Raw genomic sequence first — 15,938 nt, forward strand, 5'->3', positions numbered from 1 at the left:
TTATTTGGATCTAAGATACACAATTTATAGGTTGAAATGATGTATTTTGTTGGAATGGCTGATGCAGTTGGAGAAAGTGAGAAAGATTTTGGGTACAAGGTCCCCACGCTAGGCTCGACAAAACTAGTGCAGACTTCAGGTTAAGGACATTAGGTGAAGAGCTTTTGCACTTGGCCTAACCTCCCTGTATTAATCGGCTGAATAATTTTAGAGAAATGTACAGGCAATTGTAGGTGTGTAAAAGTTTGGGATTTTTTTCTGTAAAACTACTCACGTGACTGTTTGAAGAGCTGCAAATGTATTTTGAAGGCAGGCGTAATTGCTGGAAAAAACCTTCAGGTGAATGGATTTTCAGCTTGCTTTTTTTTAGGACCATAGGCTGCTTTGAGGATAAGACTGCTTCAGGATAGTTCAATAAAAAGAATTTGTTTGCCAAAACTGGGATTCACTGTGAAATAGTCCATGTTTAATTTGCCATAGCTCAGAGGGCTCTTGAAGAGACCTTTATGTTTTATACCTTCTGGGAAAATTCCTTTGCAGCCAAATCTAAGCCTGTGAATAACAGCAGGATAAGCACTGCAAGTCATAATCCCACATTAAATTGTCAGTCATAGTCATTTTTTTGGGGTTTTTTTTTTGTTTTTTTTTGTACAATGAATTAAGCTGTGGAGCTGTTGGAACATGGGGCTGATTCTAAAGCGGGGAGCATTTAGTTGTAAAATAGTATGTATGGTGGGTGTAAGTCTTGGTCTGATCTGTTAATCCTACTCACAAGAAGAGAATTTGGAGACAGAAATCACTTGTTTCAGCATGTGCTTGGAGGGCCTGCTCATTATCAGGGGCTTCTGCCTTTGTAGTTATTTCCTTGCCGCTCAAGTGAAAACTTTTCTTTTAAGTAAATGCAGTCTAACATGAAGGCTGATAACACCAGAGCTAGAAGTTTAAAAAAAATAAAAATCACCATGTTATGTTGATTTAAGCTAGTTGAATATTGACATCAGAACCATATCTGGTTTGGTGTCCTGTGTGAGCCCATTTAAAAGCATGAGATGAGATATGCTCAAGTGTTTTAGACCAATGCAATCTAAAAATAAATGGCAAACTCTATTATTTTAATCTGGAAACAGTATTTTAAAAAAAACTCAACAAAACACAGTAGCCTGATACCAATGTTACAGTGATAATTAATGCAAACAATCAATTGGTGCTAGATGAAATAGACATGACTGGAGAATGGAATATTCTCCAGTCTAAACCTAGCCTTATGGATATTTCAGCGCATATGTGATGAGGAGGCTGATGCAGCCTCTGCAGCAGCTGTATGAGAGTTCCCTTTGGGGAATTCCTTTTGAGCTGGATCAGACCCTTTGCAAATCTTCCTGTGCAGGACTGCCTGTTCCAGCAGCCCTGTTTCTGGAGGCTCCTGGGAACACAAACCTGACATCCAATATATCTGAACTCTGGAATCCAGACCCAGTCACTCAAAACCATAAAATTGTTAGCAATAAGTTATGAACCCAGTGTGGAGTGTCACAGGGGAATCTCTGTATTTGAATTTCTGCTTTGCATCTGTGCAAATATGTAAGCCAAGAGGAAGGCAGCCTAGAAGGATAAGTGGAGAGAAGATGGGTAAGGGGAAGGAAAGTGTGGAAGCAACATCAACAAAGGGAAGAGGCTGGGGACTGCAGTATTAATAGAAAGGGAGCTACTGACTCACCATGAAGTCTTGTGAACAACAGACCTTTACTGCATGTACGCTGTTGTAGTTTACAGTTCACTGATACTCTCTCTTCCTTCTCTTTTCCTCCTTTCTCTCGATGAAGACTGCTCATGACTGGCTAAGGTTTAATTCTTCACTTTGTGGCTCATCCTGGATCATTTTAAGGTCCTGCATGAAAGCAGATATTGTGCTGCTGGGTTGAATGAACTTGCATTATTCTGGATGAATTTTTAAATCCAATTTATTATTTTTGAGATCATAAGTCTGTCTTCCCTTTTGGTAGAATAAAGATGTTTGGATAAGGATAGTGTGATTTATTATGCCAATAAATTATTGATGGCAGGTAACTAAAGAAATAGTGTGGGTTTTTTCTGCCATTTGGGGTTTAAAACACAAGAGTTGTAAATACGGTCTCTTTATGATACAAAAAGGCACTTTTCCCAGGTTTGTTACAACAAAGAATATAGATGTAAAATATTCCCCAGATTATTAAGTCTTGGATGTGTTTCTTTGCAGACTACGTGGGCACCATTAGTACCATTTTGTCATTTACATTAGTCAACCACGGGAAGGAGAATGCAACGCAGGAAGAAAACTGACAATCCTGTCCTTTGATGTTGTTAAGAGACTATTGGTGTTGTGCTTCAGTATAGTATCTATCAGTCCTACCTCCTGCAACCCTACAGTCTTCTCTGCCTCAGAGAAGACCTGGCTTCATGGCCACTGTTAAAAGCACTGGGATTAACGGTGTGGGAGCAAGGGGAAAGAGGTTTCTGCAAGACATGTCGAAGTACTTAATACCACAACCCAGTATCACATGTTCCTTTCTCACTTTCATTGTTCATTCAAGCTTTTAAATGTGATGAAGGGCATGTCTCTTTGCTTTATGTAATTGAATTAGGTGGTGACATTAAAACTGCCATACAGCAAAGCTGGCAAAAGTTATTGCTTACAATAACAGAGCCTGGGCACTGTGCACAGCTCAACATCCTTTCCTGAAAAGAAAACCCACTCTTGAACCAGAGAAAGTGAGCTGAATTAAAAAAAAAATGTTACCTTTTATTCCTTGCTGGACCCTCTGAGATGGCTCCCAATCCAATTCACTCTGCAGAACAATGGAGCCATTGTCTCCAGGCTGGCAGCAGTCATTTGCACAGCTTGCCTCAATGAATATTTTGTCAGAACGTTTTCTGCTTTGCCAATCTATGCTACCCCTGCCCCCTAACTTGGAGCTAATTAGTAATGCATAACCAGGGGAAGTGTTGCTTTTCTTTTCCTCTCCTTGAAAGAACAATTTGACCTGCTAGCAGATAACTTTTGGCACTATGAGAAGAACAGGCCGCAAAAATGTTTTTCTTATGGTAAAGATGCAGCAGGAAGAACAGTGTATTCTGGAGATTCTCTTGGGATTAGTTATATGTTGAACATGAAATATACAAAGGAAAATAGTTACTTAACTTACTACTTATATTTCTCAGAACTTGCTTTCCCCCCCTCTCCTTACTGTGTTATGTTAAAATTTGATATAATTATTATAGCTCTACCATAAAACCAATGGTTCACAAGGCCGTGCTTTGTCGCACCCACCATGTGTTTAGTTTATTATCTAAAGTTTCTCCTCTCTGCTTTCCTTTCTCTGCCACCCACACCCCGACACCCCTGCTAATTCTTTTGTGGAGGCTGCGGCTGTCTGAGCCCTTTTAGATGAGCTCTGAGAAAAGCGTTGTGAGCAATGCGGTGGCCTCCTTTGGGCTGTGTCTCTTCTGGAGATGGTAAAACGTAAATTAGCTCTGTTTGTACAACCCGAGATTCATTCCTGTTTTATAGCTAAGAATGGCTCAACTAAAAATCTAATTTACAACATAGTCTGGGGGAAACACTTAATTATACACCAGGGAGGAGACAGTGGTGAAGGGGGGAACAGCAACAAGCCCAAACAACATAAAAACAAATGTATGCTGTGAAAAGCCGCAGGAACTGAAGCAAGCAATATAATAATTTATTAAAAACTGTGCAACTGTATAGGCTTTTCCTTTCCTTGAAGGAAGAGAATCACTGTACATTAATGCTGCCCTGAACAAAGCCTTTTAATCTTCTGGGGATGATTTTGTATTCAGTGGTATTAAAATAATTCTAATTCATATTAAAATGAAGGCTCTCCTGAAATCACCTACAGATACTGTTGTCCCTAATTTCTGATAACTTATTCTTCACATACTGCTTTTCATCACTGGGCATTGTGTTCTGTTGTCAACCGTATCCTTTTATTCAGGGGAAGTCTGGCTGCTGTCTCATGCCAGCATAATTCAGTAAGGTTACTCTTGAGTTTTGTCAGCATAAGTGACAGAAGTCATGTTTGTTTCCTTTCTTAAAAACTATAGTTTTTGGTGTTAACTACTGCTGATAATACAATGGATAGAGAAGACACTCCTGTACACTTGATGTAGAACCTCTCATAATTGTTCCTTGGCTATTGGAGTTCTTGGTTCTTTGGAATCTGATTATTTGTGAAATATGGCACTTAAATAGAAGAATGAATTCTGTAACCTGTAGAAGACCTCATCAAATTAGGTGGAACTGAACATGTACGAGTTGGAGGGTTTTGTTGCTGGCTGTGAACTCTAGAGCAAGTTGATGGAAAAGACCTGTGTTACCGTCTAGTTCTTAGCATAATTAAGTTTCACATACATGATCCTAATCTCTCTCCATGAATGCAGAAATTCTATTAACTTCACTATTTCAATTTAGCATGATTTCTTGAGTAAAGGTTTATAAGACTTACGAAAAGTTCTACTGAAATAGCTGTTTGTTTGAACACAACAAAACATGATGATACACCTACTGTAGAAAATATTTCCCTGAAAGTGGTTCTGAGTTTGTTTTTGCAAATAAATCTTTCTTCAACTCACCTGAAAGGCAGTGTCAAAATGTGCTTGACTGTTTCAAGTTTGATCTTGATAGGATCAAACTTTGGCTGTATATGATTGTGAATAATCAGAAAAAATTAGGAGGCTGAAAAATCATGGAATTAAGAGGAAGGGATGAGCACAGAGTGACTGAGAATGGGACGCTTGTATTACTGACAGAAATAATATTGACACAAGGGATTTCTTTTAAAGAACTACATAGGGTGTACATTGCTTTGATGGCTTTCTTTAAAATTATAACTTTCTGTGTAAAGCTTGCTGTGTGGCATCTGAGAAGGTTGAACATAAGTCAGTGCATGCTCTGAAGGGCTGGAACTCTTTACGGATCATGTTTTGGGCAGAAACCATGTTTGGCTTCTGCCCAGGCTCTGCCAGTAAGGGAACGTGTAGGGAGGATCTTGTAATTATGATCTGATGAATAGACTGACCGTTCACCCAAAATCTTTTTCAAGTGGCAGACATTCTCCCTCCTGTAAAATGTATCAAATAATTTCTTTTGCACCTATTACATCTTATTCAAGAGAATCAATGTGTGTTAAGTAGTTCTGTATATGAATTCTTCCGTCTGCTAGTACATTTTTTTCGTGGTAGAATACGTGGAGACAGAAATTGTTTAAGGTCACATAAGACACAGCAGTCAACTCTGATTTACCTGTGTCTTTTAATTTCTAAGTATGACTTTAAATTATGCATAACATTAAAGAATTTCTGCCCAGCGAATACCCACTTGTGTGAGGCACTGTACTTTCAGGTGAGGTTCTTCAGTACCTTTATCGTTAATATCAGCATTTGTGGGAGGCTTTTGAGCAGTTTCATGGGAATGTATATAGTCTTGCAAGACTGCATGTTTATAAGGAAGAATGCAAAAGTCTTCCAGTAGTTTTCAGGCTCAGTTATTCAATTATCTCCTGTTCTTCCAGTCCAAGTGATCAACTGTGACATTAGCATCATGAAGTTGTGGCAATGTGTCCAGTGTCAGCAGTTCCACTTCTCTGAGGAAAAGCCAGATGTAGACTAAGGGACTAGTAGGAGTATGCCTTCACTGCAATCCAAGGCAGAACTGATCCGTGTGAAGCCTCAAGGGTGACAGCTGTGGTAAAGCTCCCCTTTGAAATCAGCTGCTCTTTGGGGGCATGATCTGAGCTACTGAGTGCACACTTGGAATCCTGAATAGGCTTCTGCAGGCCTTGATGAATACCGGGAATCTGCAGTCTCAGTCCTATGGATAACAGAGCTGTCTAGCTCAAAGCTAGTTTGTTTTCTTATGTACTGCAGATACACTTCTTGACTGCATTGCAGATAAACTGTGTATATAAACTTGATTTATGTAGGTACATGTTTACTCACCCTGAAACAGACAAACACAAAGACAGTATATACAGCATTATCCTTACTGTACAAAATCTTCTAATGGCAATAAGCTGATTTCCAGGGAAGAGCTGTGCCTTATTTGCCTCAAGCTAATAACACTTTCCAACTGTTAGTAGGATATCTCTGAGTTTTGACACCAACTTGCATCATCTTGAAGATGAGTACATGCTTATGCACTGCAAAAAATCATTAAGGAAGCTGTCTGTGACTTGCCCTTCTTTGTGTTGTATGATATCAATGTAGTGTCTGTGTTTCTCACGCTGGTTAGTGTTGGGTGAGCTAGACTTAACTCAGGTAATAAGTAAAAATTGGAGAGCATGGTGTATGCCCAAGTTGTCAGTGACCTTAGATTTTTAAAAAGGCTTCCTTTGCTATGGCTGCCTTTAGTTCTTTGAGGGTGTAACTGCAATATCTATTTATTTTCAATGAAGTGTTCAAGTATGTGAAGCTAGTAATATGCAGAGTGCCATAAACAATCTGTAACAAAAAGAACTGCTATGTGCACTCCCGGCAACCATGGGGGAAAAAAATAGCAATTTAGCTGAACGTTCAGAGCAAATAATCTTGGGCCTTTTCCTGTCTCTTTGAAGTTTCTGTGAGCATGCTGCAGAGCCAGACTTTAGGTTCAACATTGCTCTAATTAGTGACTGAGAAAAGAAGGTGTGTTTGTGTGTCAGCTGGAAAAACGTGCCTTCAAGGACTCAGCTCTGTTGATCTTGGATCTGATTTCAAATTGGCTGACTTGCAAAACAGCCCTTTAAACATAGAAACTGCTTCAGAATGACTGCTGTCAAAACAGTAGAACAAATAAACAAAGTAATATATATCTAACCTTATAGTGTATGCAAAAAGCAACTCTAGGAGCAGCACGGTTGACTTATAAATGATGTGCCATAGGCATCCAACTGTGTAGATGTGAGGCTTCTTCCACTAGAAGTGCATGGGCATCCCTTTGTTTGCTGAGGCATTGTCTAAACTCAAACATACAGTATTTTCTTGGGAATGGAACTGCATTTTACATGCTCTAGTTCTAGGCTTCAGCAAACATTCTGGAAGAAATGCAGTTGGCTGCTATATATGTAGGAACAATCTCACTTTTTTCAAACAGGGTCATGTGGCATAGAGATGGGAGAGGTAATGCTTGTCCCCAGGAAATGGTGAGACTTCTGTAGGGTGGCCTCCTAAGCTGCCCTATGCAATTTCATCTGCTGTTCCAGCAATACATCCAATTTGTTCAAATGCATCTATACGATTATGAGATGATTCAGACTTGAAGACTCTTTTAATCTACTACTGTTTTAGGCCTAGCTTTTGCAAAAAAGTAGTTTTACAGTTACAAAGAGTCTGTAGGTTCAGAGAGAGCAGAGGAGTGGTTTATAGACTGATGCTAGCAAGAGCTGCTTAAAAACTGGAACTTTGGTATAAAAAAAAAGAAAAATTGAGAGGCAAAGCCACCACTGTTTAGTGGTGTCTGCGCATGTATACTTCAACAAAATGGGAAATAAGGCAATGCTTGCTTTAGTGGCAACTGATGCTTTTTTTCTCCTTTGGCATGAAGCAAAATATTTTTTTTTATTATTATTTCACACACACACAGACACTACCACCACCACCCCCCCCCAACAGATTCTTAGAAATTATTTCAGACAAGTTGAAGGCTCATTTTGAAAATGTAAAACCAAAAAATCTTGGTATTTCCCAGGAGAATAACTTAATCTGACAATGTCAAAATTAAGTATTTAAACCTCTTTGAGAATCCCCATCTGCACTTCTGTTTAAAACCTGTTTGCTGAATTTGACGTGGATTTGTGAACATTTTTGTTCCCTCAGAACTCTATTTTTCCAAGTTCAATGGATGGAGAGCAAATCCTGTATTACGTCTTGTTATTTGACTGTAGGCAAATCATACTCTCAATGTCTCCAGTGTTCATGAGGGGACACTGTGCAGACTTGAGTATTTAGTTATTCTTTTGTGTAACAAAGCAAGCTCAGGCCTTGGACAAAAGCAGACCCTGTGGATTAGGTCTGCAGGGTTTCATGAAGCTGCACGTAGTCTTTGGAAGCAACAAAGCTGGAGCAGCAGTCTGGCTGATGCTGCAAAACAGAGCTGTTATTGAGAGCAGTTCTGCATCTGTGAGTTATATGCTGCAAATTGCTATTGCCAAGCCTGATCTTCTCAGAGTATATGCATACATGTCAACAAATTAGAGCAGGAGTACAAGTAGCCTGGCACTCTTGGCTTGCTTTACTCCCAAAGAAATGACCCACCCTCACAGTCTAAATTTCTCTTGGCTGCAGAGAAGCAGGACATGAGTTTAATATTCTGGATAATAAACAGAATACTGAATTAAAATTGGGATGATGAACCAGACAGGGAATCATTTGTGCTGCTCTGCTTGTCTCTTTTTGGGCTTTTTGCCTAGCTGGCCAGCACCCAGGGAGCGCCAGGAGACCAGCGACTGAGGGAAACTGGTTGGGAATTAAGTCCTGCTTCCCATTCCTGATGATGAGAGGCACTTGCTGAGTGCAGCAGGGGAGTTGATGGTCTGTCTAAGGAAAGCAGCTTGCCAGGGCTCCAGAGGGAATGGCAGCTGCTCAGGGAGGAGGAGCAAAGCATTGGGACGCAGTGGCACATAAGGCCAAGCCTGCAGCTGTAACAGAAAATGTTATTTTAGAAATACCGAGCTGATTCAAATAACAGCCTGGCTGAAAAACGTCAGTGTGTAACACCGCAATGATGAAGGCACTAAGAGACACCTGCTTGAAGCACCGGGGTGGTTGGAGGTCAGCAACTAAGGAAGCAAAATGGAGCAGCCCGAAGAGAAGTTCTCAGGCTTGATCAGAGACCCTGTGGGAAGGGCAGGACTAGGGCAGCATTGGGTGCTTACACGAGAGAAGACGGGTGGGCATCAGGCAGAGGAGATTGCTCTGTGGGAATGTGGGAACACTGCAGCAGTGTAGTGCTGCGTGTGAGGTTGTCACAGGGCATTCTAGATGTGTGTCATGGTAGATAAGTCCACAAGGAAAAGACTGGGCAAATGAAAAGGGGTGGAAAAAGTCATGAAGGCTGCTCATGTCTAATATGAAATACTCTACAGTGAAAAGGGAGGAATGGAGCATGGAGGGGAAAATTGGAATATTCCAGCTTAATAGGCAAAAGGTATTTGGAGCCTGAAAGTCTTGCGATCAAAAAGTAAGCTTGTGGGAGCTGCTTCTACTACAAATGACCCTGACAACCACTAAAGGTATAACTGCATTCCTCTGCGCCTTACGTTTCTTCTATTTTTAGGATGGGGACACTAACAATCTTCAATCTAATGTTGTGTGTGTACCTGTTATTTGTGTGTGGGAAGGCCCAGAGACCCCAGTCAGGATCTGAGTCTTGTTACACCGAGTGCTGTAAACTGCAGAAGAGCCCAGACAGCTTTAAAATAATTAATCTGCGATTTAAGTGTATTTATGTATCACTGTAGGGAAGCTGTTTGAGTTCTAGCAATATGTTATAGCTTAAAAAGGAGGACATAGGTGGGAAGTGAAGAATAACTGTGAAATGGCAAGAATCAAATAAATTAAGCTCACAGAATAGTAATTCTTAGTCATAGACAGAAAATAGTGGGAACAGATTTCCCAATATCTGACAGAACTGAGAATAGAGTATTTCTTCTTTCCTGACCTTTCACTGCAGATAAAGATTAAAAATAAATAGGACTTGGGATACTTAGGAGAAAGGGCCAGAGAATTAAAATGGATTATGCTGCTCTTGCTGCGAGAATAAAGGTGATCATAACTTCTTAGTCTGTGACTTCTGTTGCTAGATAAGGTGTGTACTGTTAATTTTGTGATTTGGAATCAAAGTATTAAAAGGATTATTCAGTATTCTGCATGCATTCAGCTGGCCCGAATGTGGTGTGTGTTGGGTGTTTTGTGTGGTTTTTTTTGTTTTTAATAAATGAACAGTGTAGGCAGAGTGCATTCAATCCCAATCTGGTTAGAAGGAGGGTTGTTAAATGGGAAGTGGCTTATTGATCACTGTTTTCGCAAGCTGTGATAGCTTACCTTTATCATTTTAAGAGATTCTTGTTTTGCCCTTTCACTTAGTGCAAGGTCGTGGAAGAATTGATTCAGCATTTGGTAGAATTTGCAGTTAAAGGGATGGAAAACATGTGTGAGGAAGTAAAATGGTTGGGGTGTTTGTTTTTACTTCTTCCCCCTGCTCTCCACCCCCACCCCCCCAAATGATTAGTTGCTGTATTTGCAAGGAAAATTAATAACCAGATTGTCAATCTAAGAATTTCTGCTTGATCAGAGGCTCAGCTGGATCCAGCAGTTCTTCCTCTAGCAGATGCCAAAGACAGAATGGAGTTCTGCTTTTACCTACACTCTCCCTTCCCCCCTTCACTAAGACAGCAGCAAATCCACGTTGCATGCTTTTGTCAAAAATGTAATACAGCATTTAGGGTGCAGTGCATGGTTATTCTTTATTCTTAGTTATTTTTAATCCTTTTTAAGACTCTTGTCCAACATGTGACATGGTTTTAAAGTTATAAACCGATGCGACTTGGCTGTCTGAAAACATAACTTTACATATTTGATTTTTCTTTTAAAAACACACCACACCACAAACCAACACCCAAAAAACAATGCAGTGCTCTTGTATGCAAAGATGCTGTGTTGGGATGGTGGATGCTAATTTGCAGTCGACATCACCTGCTTCATAATACAGTGGCTCTTTCTCTATGGGGAGCAGAGAGGTGCTGATGCAATTTGAGGGATGTCAAAGCTAGTGGGTATTTTCGCGCAGTACGGGCAGTGGTTTGGCTTTTGGGTTGGGAGTGTGGTAGCGGCAGCCCTGTGACAACAGCTCTGTTTGACACTTCTGCCATGACAAAGTTCCCTAGCAACTGCAGCTGGCAAGCGGGGTGTGCTTGCAGGGATGCTGTTGTCCTGCCTCAAAATGCTGCCCTTTGCACACTGCAGAGGGCTGGGGGAGGAAAGTGGCCTGACTCCAACCCGGACTGTGTGCCCGAACAACAGGATAGCAGCTGCCATGCAGATGGCAGGCACACTGAAAAACTGCTTCTGTGTGCCTGGGTTTTCAGAGCTACAGTGCTCTCTAGGATAAAATTGTGACAGGTATTAGCCAGTGTTTATGATGGGTATTGTCCAGAATATATCATACTGCTCAAAGATTTCTATCAGACACACTATTCTTAGTACTGGGGACAGGAATAAAAGATGAACTGTGTAGATTTCTTTCCTATTTCTTTATGAAGAGGAGTTTGTGACTTATTCTAATCTGTCATACAGCAGCTGTAAAAAGACAACCAGTCCCCTGCAGTCCTAGCATCTAAGATCCTTTTACTTTAAGGAAACACTGTAAAGAACAAGCCATCCTTAACCTTATTTCCATAATGAAAATAGAGAGAAATCTAATGAAATCTTTTGTGATTAGCAATGTTCAGGCACTGAAGGTTCTCTGCAAATAGTAGCGCAAACAGTTTGGTGCAACCTCATCAGATAAGAGATTGTTCCTTGCTCTTTCTTAGGGAATGTTTTTTGTTAACAAGCCCTATTTGCAGTGTGCAAAGAGTTAATTATATCTTGTGTTTAATGAGTTCTTAGTTTGTGAGAATTCCTCTGGCTGTTGATGTATTTCATAGGCAAACCCTTTGCTGTTATCCCTGGCTTGCTGAAAGACTGCAATTGCTTTATCTTTGTGGGTGCTGGTAGTGAAACTGAGGGGTGGATGATAAGAATGGAAATTTCCTGAGAAAATTGTGTTATAGAACACATGCTGTGCAACTTCCATGTGAAGGTTCTTAATTTTTGTAACCCTGCTCTTTACAGCAGTCCAGTTCAGAAAAAATAATTGTGTATAATGAGGGCTACCTTTGCCACGGAGCCATATTCAGAGGAAAAGTAGGAAAAGGAGGAGGTGGCAATTCCCCTACAGCTAGTAAAAAATGAAGACACATGATTATTTCTTCAGTATGTGCGGGAACTGGCCATCATATTTATGAGAAAAGACAAGCTTATTAGTATTGCAGTAACCTATGGTCCATGCAAGTATTACTTCATCTTGCTAACTATGCTTTGAGGTGTGGAGAAGGCTTAATATGTTTCTTGTCATGCCTACCTAATTGTACCACTAATAAGAATTGGTGTTTGAGAACTACTGGCTTTCATACCTCGGTGAGAGCTGGGGGTGGCCAGCAGTGGACAGGATGGAACCTTTTGTCTCTTGCTGATGCAAATTTGGAGTAAAAATCCACACATATGCTGGCATGGTTATGGTGAAAGAGAGGAGTCTGTACCCCTATGTTTATTTTTTAAAAAAAACAGAGATACTGGCTATTGCAGTGGAAGTCTGCATGTGTAAATGATAATGAATCAGGAAGTGAACGGAGAAGAATGTGTCAGGGAAGCAGTCAGGAAATGGCAGTTAATACCAGCTGAAAAGAAAATGGTTTGTGTACAGCACTTGGAGCAAGGGATGAAAAGGAGAGGAGCAACATGGTTAATAGGGCTTCTCTCATCATATTTAATTTTTTGATGGGGATGAAAGCCTGAAAATAAGTGGGAGGCAGCAGACTTTCTTGTCTAATCCCCAAGCACTTTCCCCTTTTCCAGTGTAACTAGGGGAACCTGGCATTAGTCATTACTACAGGTGATTGGGGAGCAGGAGGGATATATGCCTGAGAAGTGAAGGGTTTAGAAATCAGTCACAATTTATCTAATCACAGCCACCGAACTGACTTTAATTTGAGAGCATTTGGTGTGTTGTTGGCAAGCTTTCAATCTACTGTAAACAGAGGCACCAAACTAATGAAAATACTTGCCAAACCCCTTACCTCCTACACGAAAACATTAAAAAGATAAGTGGTAAAGATGTGTCTGATGCTGAATGACTACTGGCAGGGGCAGGAGAGCATCTATTGATCTGCTTCACATAGGCATGTCTATAACTCGGATGACTGTGTTAAGGTGAAATAGCAGGTACAGAGAAGTGGTTTGATATTGGGAGAGAAGGAATCTGCTTCTAATAACTATACACATGGGCAAAGCAGCTTTTAAAGCAAATCAAAGTGAAGAGTTTGGTCCAAATTCAACTCTGCTACAACTCCACCGAGGGCAGTAGAGTTACACCAAGGATGGATTTGTCTTTCAGACCTTCACAAAGGGGATGTTATTGAGGCTGGTGAAATGAATTGACAATATAGTGGGTCTCAGGAGGGGATATTCAGAGCAGTAAAAGCCCTGGCCTTTTTTGCCAGGCAGGTACTGCAGATGGAGCAAAGGGCTCCGTGTTCCCCACAGTGCCACAGGGAGGTATCTTTCTTTTTTGTGAAATGGAAAGGCAGTGATGAGAGAGATAGATGGCAGCCTACCTGCCTATAGGAGTAGTCATTAAAATGAGGAGAAATAATCAGCCCTTTGTCTGGAGGTGTGGAAACAGCCAGCAGCCTTGCTGAACAAATGAAAATGTTCAGTCAGGTTATGTGCATCTCTTCACTGGGGCAGGGAAGGGAAGCAGTTGGAAAGACTGTGCAAAGCTCATATGGTAGTGCTGTTCTATTTACAGTTCATAACGCTTTCAATTCTTAGTTCTTTGGCAACAGCTAAAGCTAAGCAGTACTCGGCTTCTCCTGACTTGATCCTGTAGTACTATGAGGTCAGGGGACACTATGCTGTCTATCATTTAGATCACCAGGAATCATGATTTCCTGGTTAGTTGTGACAGAAAAGGTGCCTGTCCCTCTTTCTGAAAAAATGTCAGAAGTATATTCATGCAGAGGGTCAGCTTCAGCAACAAAAATGTAGGTCGTTCTGAATGAGATTTATGTCCATTGCTTTATCCAAGCCTGTGAACATGTAATGGCTGAAAGTACCACTTCCCTACTTAAAATTTCACTTTTAAAGTGGAAGTAAAGAGAGAGGCATTCTTTGGTTTATGCTCCAGTCTGTTTCCTAGCTTAGGTGAACTTGGCTAAGTCCATTTCAAAAAGCAGGAAAAGTAAACTCATTTTCTGTGAGAACATTGAAGTCTTCAGGGTTTTGAAGGCTATAAATGCCAAGAAGAAAGAAGCTTCATTTTCATGACAATGAACAATACGCTGGGAACAACAGACTGAAAATAAGGGAATAAAGATTTAGGCTTTTATGTCATGAAGCTGTTTTTAAGTGGAGCCTATGTGCCATTGGCACATTTTGAGGAAGAGGCAGAGCAAGCCAGCAACTGGCTCTTTTAAAAGCGGGAAAGCTGAAATGCTGAGCTGTGTAGCCACTGGTCTTGGCAGTAGCTGGGGGATAGCATGAAGGTCCGAGATCTGCACTTTCAGTGATACTGAAGATGTTTTCTTTATGTGCTTTGTGCTCAGTGCTGGTATGCATGGCAGAGACTTGAGTCATTACTGTGCTTCCCAGCATGAGCAATGTAGTGCTTTCCAAGCTATGGATATATGTAGGCATCTGTGGCTTCAGGTTTAAGAAACAGCCTGAAAAGCTACTGACTAGCTGTGAAATAATTAATTTTGATTTTTAATGTTAGTATATTCCCCTCTGACACTGGAAAGCTGAAGTAGCTAGAGGATATCTGGAGTCTTAGACTAGTGATGAGGTACCTTGCCTTGTGGTAGAAACAAGGCTACAGAGATAAGGGAAGTAGTCAAAACCACAGTTGCAATAGGAGACCCAAACTGTGATTCCCAACACATTCAAATTGGGGTAGAGACTATTTAGGGCTTGATTCCTGGGGTAGGGACTTGCTCCTCCCAGGACTGGTAGCACAGGGCCTGTTCCGCTCAAAGCGTGACTGTCATCTTGTGCACAGAATTTTTGCAAGGGGAATAACAAGCAGCCCCTGATGCAGTCTGCTCCTCACAGATGGGTCAGCTTTTATTTGCAATGTTCAGTCTCAGCTCGCTGCTAGTCCTAATGTAAACCCACCATAATGCCTATCTGTCTGAAGACAGACTCCACACCCTGTCTGCAGCTTGTCACACAACAGGGGCAAACCAACACAGTTTTGCTGGAGTAAATGGGGCCCCTCAGTTTCCTAATGGTTGCTGATTTGCACATTACTGCTTCTGGCAAACACAATTTGATGCTTCGTTGAAGTAAGACTAGATTAATTCAAGTTGTGCACTTTCATTAATTTTTTTGAGTGCAGTGAGAGGATAGAAGGGGATTAAAAAAACCCACACAAAACCAAAAAGCAAACCAAACCCCCAGCAGTGGATAGTATCCCATTCAAGAGGCCATTCAAGACGATTAGTGACCTGCTCCTCATCACCCCCCACCCCGTCCCCCACCTTGCTGAAGGCCAGGAAACAGAGCAGGAATGCACTAAACTGCATGTTCTCAGTAATAACAGTTCAGTGGGCAAGAAAATATCAGTGAATAAACCCTACCTCGGAAATGTTCTCCTTTTAACTGCTCTTACTAAATTCTCAGCTGTGTAACAACAGTGCCTTGAAGTCCCTTGTCCTCCTACTCCTTGGGGTACTGACTTTGGGTTCATCTTCTGGTTCAGCAAAAAAAGTGACTCCAAAGGCTCCCTTCCAGCTTTGATTCCCTGTACTGCAGCATGATTGGGTTCAGCTAAGGGTAGGCACAGCCTTCCCCGTGGCTGCGTTGCTTGGCAGCACTGGCAAGACTAGATGAATGCACATTGGCATGTGGCTGGGATGTCTGTCGTGGTAAACTTCCTATTTCCAAAATAAGGGGAAGAGGAGACTCCGTTTATTCACCTGCCCACCAGATGCAAGGGGAGGTGGTGCTTTAAGGCGAAAGGCAGACAGGCTATTTTTGAGGGTATCCCCTTTAAGTTCAAAGATCAATGGAATTATTTGATACTTGCCTTCTGAGTTTTGAAATTCCTGAAGTCCAAGTGGTCCCCATCCTTCAAAATAAAAAAGTGT

The sequence above is a fragment of the Falco peregrinus genome, chromosome 12 (genome assembly GCF_023634155.1).
Source record: "Falco peregrinus isolate bFalPer1 chromosome 12, bFalPer1.pri, whole genome shotgun sequence".
NCBI classification, from domain to species: domain Eukaryota; kingdom Metazoa; phylum Chordata; class Aves; order Falconiformes; family Falconidae; genus Falco; species Falco peregrinus.